Below are 8,519 nucleotides of genomic sequence, written 5' to 3'. Positions count from 1 at the left end.
TCTTAAAATAGCCCCAATATTTTGTTGTAAATTTCACCAAAAAAATAAACATTGATTGTCTATTATATAAGATGCTAAAACTAGAATTTGAGATGAGTAGCTTAATTTTTTAATAGATATTTTTCTTCTTTAGTTGCAAGGTATTTTGTGAAAAATTAGTTGCTAAGCACTCAAAAACATATGTCAATTGTCATGAGTAAAGATTTGAAAATCTTTTTTTTTTTTAAAGATACAAGAGTATTTTGAGGATTTTTGAAATTTGAGGGGTATTTTTGTAATTTCCACAAATTAGAGAGTACTATAAAAAGCTTTAAAAGAACTCTAAAAAAACTATGAAAAGCTCTAAAAAAAGCTCCGCCCTTAATAGCTACAAAGGCCATATTGCGCTACTTAAAAAAACTCCACCCTAAATAGCTACAAAAGCTCCTTACAAGCAGCACAAGCTGGCCAGAGCTTCGTGTGCAGGTTTGCTCTCTAGCCAATCATTGAGAGAGAGAGAGAGAGAGAGAGAGAGAGAGAGAACGTGATGAGCACGTGATGATCTCAAAGGTCAGATATTTCGTTACTGAGCTCTAGCGCTCTCTCATCCTAAGCCTGTAGGGGAGGGGCTTGCACAACAGGGCAGAACCGAAAAGGAGTGCCGGAGACCTCTCAAAACCCTGGTTATATTTTGTAGGTCATTAAGCTGGAGACGAGATGCTCGCCGACATGATTAGCACTCTCGAAGACTCAGATATTTCGTGCGATCAACCAGTTCAATGAACACAAGGCAGATTAGCAGGTGATGAGCACTCACTCTCAAAGGTCGGATATTTCGTGCGATCACCCGGCCCTTCAGCCGGTTACTGAGCGTAGCACTCCCTGATCCTAATCATGCATGGGAGGGGCCTGCGCAGGTTGAATTGACTGTTTTTCCCATGGCGGCTATGGCGAGCACAGGAATTGATTAGTGCGCATGGTGTTTACCTTCTATTGAGCGTCCCTGCCTCTTCTTGCAGCTACGAGGAAGATGATCAACAATGACTGCCCATGCAACAGTAAGCGGGGCAGAACCATAAAGGATTGCAGGAGACCTAGCTCTCAAAACCCTGGTTATATTTTGTAGTTCGTCAAGATGGAGACGTGATTAGCACCCTCGTGTTTTCCTTTTGCCGAGCGCTAGCGCCGACCGCCTACTTATGTTCACTTCTAGGTTTAGATGGTGAGCGCTAGCGCCCTTCCTCCTTGTATTGATAAATTCAGTATTTTTGTTATATGCTTTATGTTGAGAGAGAGAGAGAGAGAGAGAGAGAGAGAGAGAGAGAGGAGGGGGGGGAGGAGAGAGAAAGGAAGATCCAATAAGAGTGGTTGAGTAGGCTTACTTTGCAAGATCGTTTACATCGAAGCTTACGATGGTTATGCTTAGGTAATTAAGCAAGCAGCTTTTGTGCTAGCTACTTACGGTTTTAGCACATAGAGGTTGAGAGGATTAAAAGAAGCTTCATACGTAGTATTGTAGCAATGCCTTAATACTCACCAAGGGCTCTCAAACTGCCACAATTATAGACGAAAATTTTGTTCACTAAGGTACTGCTACGTAGGGTGTATTATTAGCACTATTGGTTGCACGGGAGTGTGTACACCTGCCAAGTACGTCTACATTAACTTTACAGGGAGCCTATATAAAGGGGGTTTGGGTAACTATTTTTTAATTGAATCTTACGTAACACGCGGAGAGAAAAATACTCAAGGTACTTATAACTTCTTTCCACACTCTATCTCCCTCTCTCCCTTGCTTTCTCCCTTGCGCAGCAAGCCAACGCTCGCTCTCTTGGCAAAATAGGGTTGTTGGGCAAGAGAGAGGAGAGCAAAGGAGGTTGATAGAGATGATTGTAGGTCGAGAGGGATGAGAGAGATTGAAAGATACGGATAAAAGTTTAAATTTAACATTCGAATATAGTAGAGAGAAATATCTTCGAGAGAGTGATAGAGACAGAGAGATGTACAGACGTAGAAAAAGAGAGATTCAAGAGCAAAATAGAAGAAATATTGATACTGCATTTCTTTTTGACAGATTAGTATTTTGTGCTAGGCTATCAGTTCTCTTCCGATGGCCAAGAAATATGATATTGGTGCTAGTGTTGAGTTCATTTATAACGGGGAATCAATTGGTATTGGACGAATAGAGAAGACTTAAAACTTGACGAAGATACATGGCAGCAAAATGCCTTCAGGATGCTTTTCTATTGCCGTATTAGAAGTGTATGATGGCAAGGATGCTCCTCTGCCTCATGTACCTTCAACTAACAAAGAGATGAATACCCTGAAGAAGGCACAAAAAAGCCTTGTCGTGTGGCCGAAAACGGATCCGGTAATTGCTTTGTTCATTAAGAAGTTTGTGTTTCTTGTATTGGAGTTTTATCTTTCAAATAGTTCCCAGAAGTTTGTATATTGATTAATTTGCAATGTATTAAATGTTTGATAGCGGGTCACCAAGATTGCAAGGAAAGAACAAGAAGAACTATCTTCATCTACTGCTATGACTATTTCGAAGAGCGTAGCAGCTAGTGTGGTGGCATCTCCACCTGTCGCGACAATCAATAAATCCAAAAATTCTGCCAAAGGAAAAGCTAAAGTTCAAGAAGGAGCGTCGTTTGGGTTTATGGAGGACAAATACAACTCCGAAGAGGCGATTGATGATCGAGAAATGGAGACTTATATGACTGTAGGGGCAAACGTTGGGGGAGAATTTCCCATAAATGAAGACGTTACAGTTTGACAAGATATGTTATCAAAGCATCTAGGAAATTTGAAGGTAAATTATAGCTTTCTGGTTAAATCTTACTATAACTATCCTTTGGATTTGTCTTTGATATATAATGTTACTTGCAGGTAGAGCACGAATCTTCGCTCCCTTGGGTTCCACTGTGCCGTTTGGTGAAGCTGGAAAAAGCAAGACAAATTAGTTGGGATGCCAAGTGTCTGCAACCTCTTGCAGATACATTCTTGTTGGAGGAGTATTACGAACCCAAAGGAAGCTTCATATGCTCTCTTGATGCACTGGGATATCCAATCATTGATGTGGATGACGATACCAAGAAGACATGGGATCTCTTGTGGTGTGAAATAAACGATGAGTTTGAGGCTGAAATCCAAAACACTTGTTGGGGCGATCTATGCGGTAAAATGTTGTATACATGGGATGGCAACCATAGGCTTGCTACCTGGATGGGAGTACTGAAAGAGAGTAAGCTAGTTGCATTGCTGATGGAATCAATTTGCAATTTTTTTAAGAAATACATTTAATAATCATTTTTTATCTCGTTAGGTGTTGCTTACGAGAAAGATGCAGATCTACACCCTCGAGTTCGAGTTGAATTAGTCAAAGTAGACTCCACAAATGAAGCCGACGTTTTGAGCATAATGATGCGTATAAACAAGTAAAATCTCTTTGATGTATTTGAGTATGCACTTGTCTTGAAATAATGCAAGATTGACTGATAAATATTTAAACATTGCATCAATTTCTTGTAGATTGAATGAAACAGGATATGTTTCCACATCATATATAGACATGTTATGGATGGTGCGGGCAATGGGTCTTGCTTCCAAGAAAGCAATCATGGAGAAACTGCCATGTGTTGCATATAGCTGGATGGAGGCAGACATAGATAAAAAGTGGGAAAGAAGTCTTGGTACAATGTACCTGTAGCTCTAATGTCTCAGCTTCTACATCCAGTATGTGCTTTGAGATTGTTCGCTTTTTGAGTGTCAAAAAGTTATAGATCCATAGGTTTGTTTGATCATTGTCTTCATGTCTGCACGAAAAATATACACTTGCCTTGAAAAAAATTGTGGCAAAAAAAAATAGCATGCTACCGACCGAGTTTCAAGCCCGATACAAAAAAGCATTCTTTGAAATAGACACGCATTCAAAAAAATGACAAGATATGCATTGGCAATAGTCGACCATACTCTAGGAGACGAATGGTGGAGGTGGGTTGGTCTTGTCTATCTTTATATAACTCCTACCACAGGATACCATTGAATCATTTGGATCTTGTGTAGGACATTGCGCGCAATCGAGTGGGCTAGTCGGCCAAAGTGGATAATAAAGGAAAGATTATATGGGTTGGCATGTGCAGCTCTTTCGTTAAAAAAAAAAAAACTTCATCCTGCGTGCGATGGCATCTGGTGATCCGGGAGATGTGAAAAGTCTAGAGATTCCTCATAGTGGTGAGTATTTGATTGCCTCATTTTTGGACTGGCGAGTTATATAGGTAGATTTAGTCATTTTGCCATATCCATTGTTTTCATCGTCACAAGAGAGTTTGGTTGTTTTTCGAGAGTGGTTGAGGATCAAATTATTCTGGTATTCAATTGTTAGAGAGGCAGAGAATGTATTATGCAGTTGTACCCGCAATATACATTTATAATCAATGTCTGGTTTGGACTTGGAGTCATTCATTGAAGATTCTAAGATGATACATAAGAGCAAGACCTTCTCTTATGAGCTAGGTGTGATGAACAAGGGAACACAGTCCGAGGTGAGCAAGGCATTGGCGGATGCCGAAAAAGATCTCTTTGCAAGTATGCGCAATAGCCCTAAACCTTACATGCCATGAACTATAACCTGATGCTAGCTATGTTCTTGCTCATATTAGGTGGTTGCACGTTCGCAAGTTTAACTTGAAAGGCATCAAGAGTTTGCAAGCAATGCTCAAAATCAAAAAATCGAAGCATATTTTTAACCCAATGCAGATAGCACGCAACTTTAGAAGCAGAGTCTACCAGGATTTGCCATGGTTCTTGGAGTATGGTGAGGGATACTTCCCTCCGAACGAGGAGAAGGCACACAACGATGCTGTGAAAGATAGAGAGAAAGGGACACGTGGAGACATACAAATATCTGTGATAGCAGAGTCAAGTGTCCAAAGACCTCAAATGGAGGAGTACGATACAACATCTCAGGTATGAAAGTTGTTGTCTTCATAATTGGATAGTATCTATCCACATCGTTAGATTTAGTATTGAATTAGGTATTTGATAATTCTTTGCAGATGGAGCAATCCGGGGAGGCTTCGGGTTTGCAAGGGACAACTCGTGCAATAGAGAAACGTAAGAATGCTTACTAACATCTAAATGGTGAACATATTTTCATGCGCCTTTAAATATGGGGTTTTCTTGGTGATCAAGTAAGAGAAGTGGAATGTCAACAAAGGAGGTGGCCGTGGATTTTGCAACGAGTTTAGAAACAGAGATATTGCATGTCTCAGACCTGCCAATGGTTACATACCCGTCGACTGTAAGTGACAATCTTGATTTGAGAGTTGCAATGCGTTTCGAGATCGATCTTTTACTGATTGAGATATCTACAGGAAGCGATGGCGACCATATTAAAATTGTTCATTTCAGCTCGGACAAGACAGAGGATGACTTGAAGATGGCCTTGCTGTGCTTTGTTAGGTCACACATTGTGGAAAAATGCCTTCGTCCGTTATGAGATGGATCAATTGTGGATTTATCAGTGAATACTTCCATTGTTTTTTTGCCTTGCAATACAGCTGTGTATGGGCTGTCAATACTGAAGTGCCTGAATGGAACAACATGGAGGTATACAAGTTCGGACAGCTTGCCCGTCTAGCACTGTCTGCATCAGATGACAGAGGGATGTTTGTAGTTGTCTATTTATCAAATAACTATGGAATGGTGCATGATATTGCCACTGCAGGTGGATGGCGTGAAGACCACGTGAATGTGGTTGTCTGCAAGACACCGATATGCAAGAAAGATAATAGAACTGTGCGCACATTGTTGGTGTCCGCAATGAGAAAAGAGCACACTTGGACTTCAGAGACAATTGATAAACCATCGAACAATGCCTGGTCGATGGTTTGGAAGAGAGTGATTGGATAAAGGAGACTGATGGGACACCTATGCGAGGTACACTTTGGCACCCCTATATCATAGTAAAGTTTCTCTACTGTCTTTGACTATTGTTTGTCGTCCAGGAGGTATGGAACGTGGACATTGTTTTCTTTGTTTCCCAATATACAAATGAGAACGACGTTGTCGTGCAATACGGAGGTGACTGTGGAGAAATGGCTTTGCTGGGGAGCCAAATGGGTCGAATGATGACAATATATGAGAGCAACGAGGAGCTCTAGCAAACTGCATCCAGTTCTTGAAATGCAAGCACAACGGCTAAGAGAGATTCAAGAGCGAGATAGAAAGCTTACTGAGGAGGTGGATCGAGCATTACAAAAAGCATCATTGATTGAGCCACATCCAAAAATTGTGGAAATAGATCCTCCCAGCACTCAACTCAAATAACCATGTCAAATTTTGACTCGCATAGTGTATTGATAATCTCTGTAGTCACTATGAACGATTGCTTATTGTTGTCTTTCGTAAATAAATTTTCGAGTTGTTGTAGCATGTTTCAGTGGGCTTTGCAATCAGTGTGTTTCTACTTTGTTTATAGTTGTGCAGATGAAGTATGAAAGGTATTTCTGACAATCGCACCTATTGTAACATGCTGATTGCGGTGTTATTGTATCTCTTGAATTTTCAAGTACATCTCTCTCTTTCTCTTGATCTATCTCTCTCAACTCCCCCTCCATGCGTTGCGTCAGATAAGTTCTATCTAGCACCTTGAACCTAATATTTTAGTTAAGTTGTTTTTAGTTTTGGACTAATGCAATTGTCTTCACATTTACTATATCTTGTTTACAAGCACATGGTTCAAAATGCAAATATAACCTTCAACCAACCAATCGTCCCCCCATCTCCTTGTCTATTAATGTGGTCGTACAATGTTAGGTAACGGACTGCAAAATAAGACGTAGTTCATCATTTGGCGGAGGAAGCTTTTTGCATAAGATTGGAGAAACCAACACAATGCTCATAGACAGTGCTTTTTCAATAAATTTTCCAGCCCGTCCATTTTACCTTAAAAGCTCCCTCAAAAAGCTCCCTCGTCGCCATGCCTACATGCCCTAGTCAAGTCACTTGCTCCGTCGGATTGACATTTTAGTCTTGGGATCATCTCTTTGTGAGATGTGACAGATGCTGTAAAAGCCTCCATCAGACAACCTTGTGATTGGAGTACTAATTGGTTCAAGCCTTTGCATAAAGGAGGAGATGTAAAGAAGTAAATAACTACCGAACTGTAATGATTGGGTCTCTTATGGCAAAGTTGTTTGGGTGCATAACTCGTGCATAATGGAGATAAAATTGAGTGATTGGGTTGAAGAGAATGGCAAGCGTGCAAAAGAACAAGTGAGTTTTTGTCGACGCCATAAAACCATTGATTATCTTGTTACTCTTCATGTTCCCATGGAGGAAAGTCGGTTGAAAGGCAAGCGATTTGTTTTGTTGCTTTGTGGACTTTAAGAAAGCCTTTGATATGATTCCACGTACCAATTTGTGTAGAAGGATGGAAGAACTCCAAGTGCCAAGTGAGTTTATGCTTGCAGTTTCTCGAATCTATGAGAAGGTGATGTGTCAATTGCGCATGGAAAGAGGAATTTTGGATTTTTTTTCAAGCACTATTGGCGTTAAACAAGGATGTCTGTCATCACCAACTCTCTTTGGTATATACATCGATCAATTGGAACAAACAGTACTTGACTTCATGCAAGAGGAAGACATTGAATAGGTCACTATTTGCAATGCGATAATCATGCTTTGTTGTATGCGGATGATGGAGTGCTTCTAGCACACACTTTAGAGAATGCCCAAAAGTTTATGGTTGTTCTTGAGAATTTTTGCTTGCATAATGGGCTGATTGTGAATGAATCCAAAACAAAGGTTATGCTTGTGAAAATCAACTATAAGGAGAAGCCATGCATTGTGTACAACAATGAGACACTTGAAGTTGTTGAGAGCTTTAAGTACCTTGGCCTTGATGTTCTGGCCAATCCCAAGTGGCATGAATGTGCTATGCATCATTTGGAAGCTAGAAAGAGAACATATTATGCATTTAAGAACATGTGTAATGTGGGAAACATCAAGTGTTAGGTTCTCAAGAAGTACCTTTTTGACACATTGGTGACACCGGTTCTTCTTTATGGAGTTGAAATGTGGGACGGGAGCATCTCAAAGTCTACTTGGAAAAAGTTTGAGAATGTCCAAAAGCGTTTTCTTACAAACCTTCTCCAAGTTAAGATACAAACACCATAAATGCTCCTACTTCTTGACTCAAGATCTCTTCCAATTGAGGTTATGGGTATGGAAAGGGTTGTGGAGTACATAATAAAGATGCGTCAAAACCCCTCACATCGACTTCCTACAATTGCATGTGAAGCAAGCAAAAAAGTTCAAAAACCGCATAAAAGATCTTAGCATGGGATGGATGCAAGATATAAAGAAGTGGTTTGGAAGATGGGATGCATTACACTTGCTATATGATGTCTCAATAGACTCCCAAGTGAATGAAGCTTTTCTACAACGTCAATGTATTACGGCTTGGGAATCCGGTAGGTCACGCTTCAGACAATACACCATCCATATTGCCGCCAACTACAGAACCATGTTCT

General features: G+C 40.4%; 1 pseudogene across 1 annotated transcript; it reads left to right on the top strand.

Moving 5' to 3' along the window:
- The first annotated feature begins 437 nt into the window (after positions 1-437).
- On the top strand, positions 438-3,298 carry LOC147426246 (uncharacterized; annotated as a pseudogene). The gene is made up of 3 exons (XR_015186096.1): positions 438-2,350; positions 2,465-2,794; positions 2,872-3,298. The product of XR_015186096.1 is annotated as an uncharacterized LOC147426246 (transcript).
- Positions 3,299-8,519: the final 5,221 nt, after the last annotated feature.

The sequence above is a fragment of the Adiantum capillus-veneris genome, chromosome 24 (genome assembly GCF_014529385.1).
Source record: "Adiantum capillus-veneris isolate H3 chromosome 24, ASM1452938v2, whole genome shotgun sequence".
Lineage (NCBI taxonomy): Eukaryota > Viridiplantae > Streptophyta > Polypodiopsida > Polypodiales > Pteridaceae > Adiantum > Adiantum capillus-veneris.
Note: the sequence above shows the minus strand (reverse complement) of the source record. Positions and strands in the feature narration are given on the sequence as shown.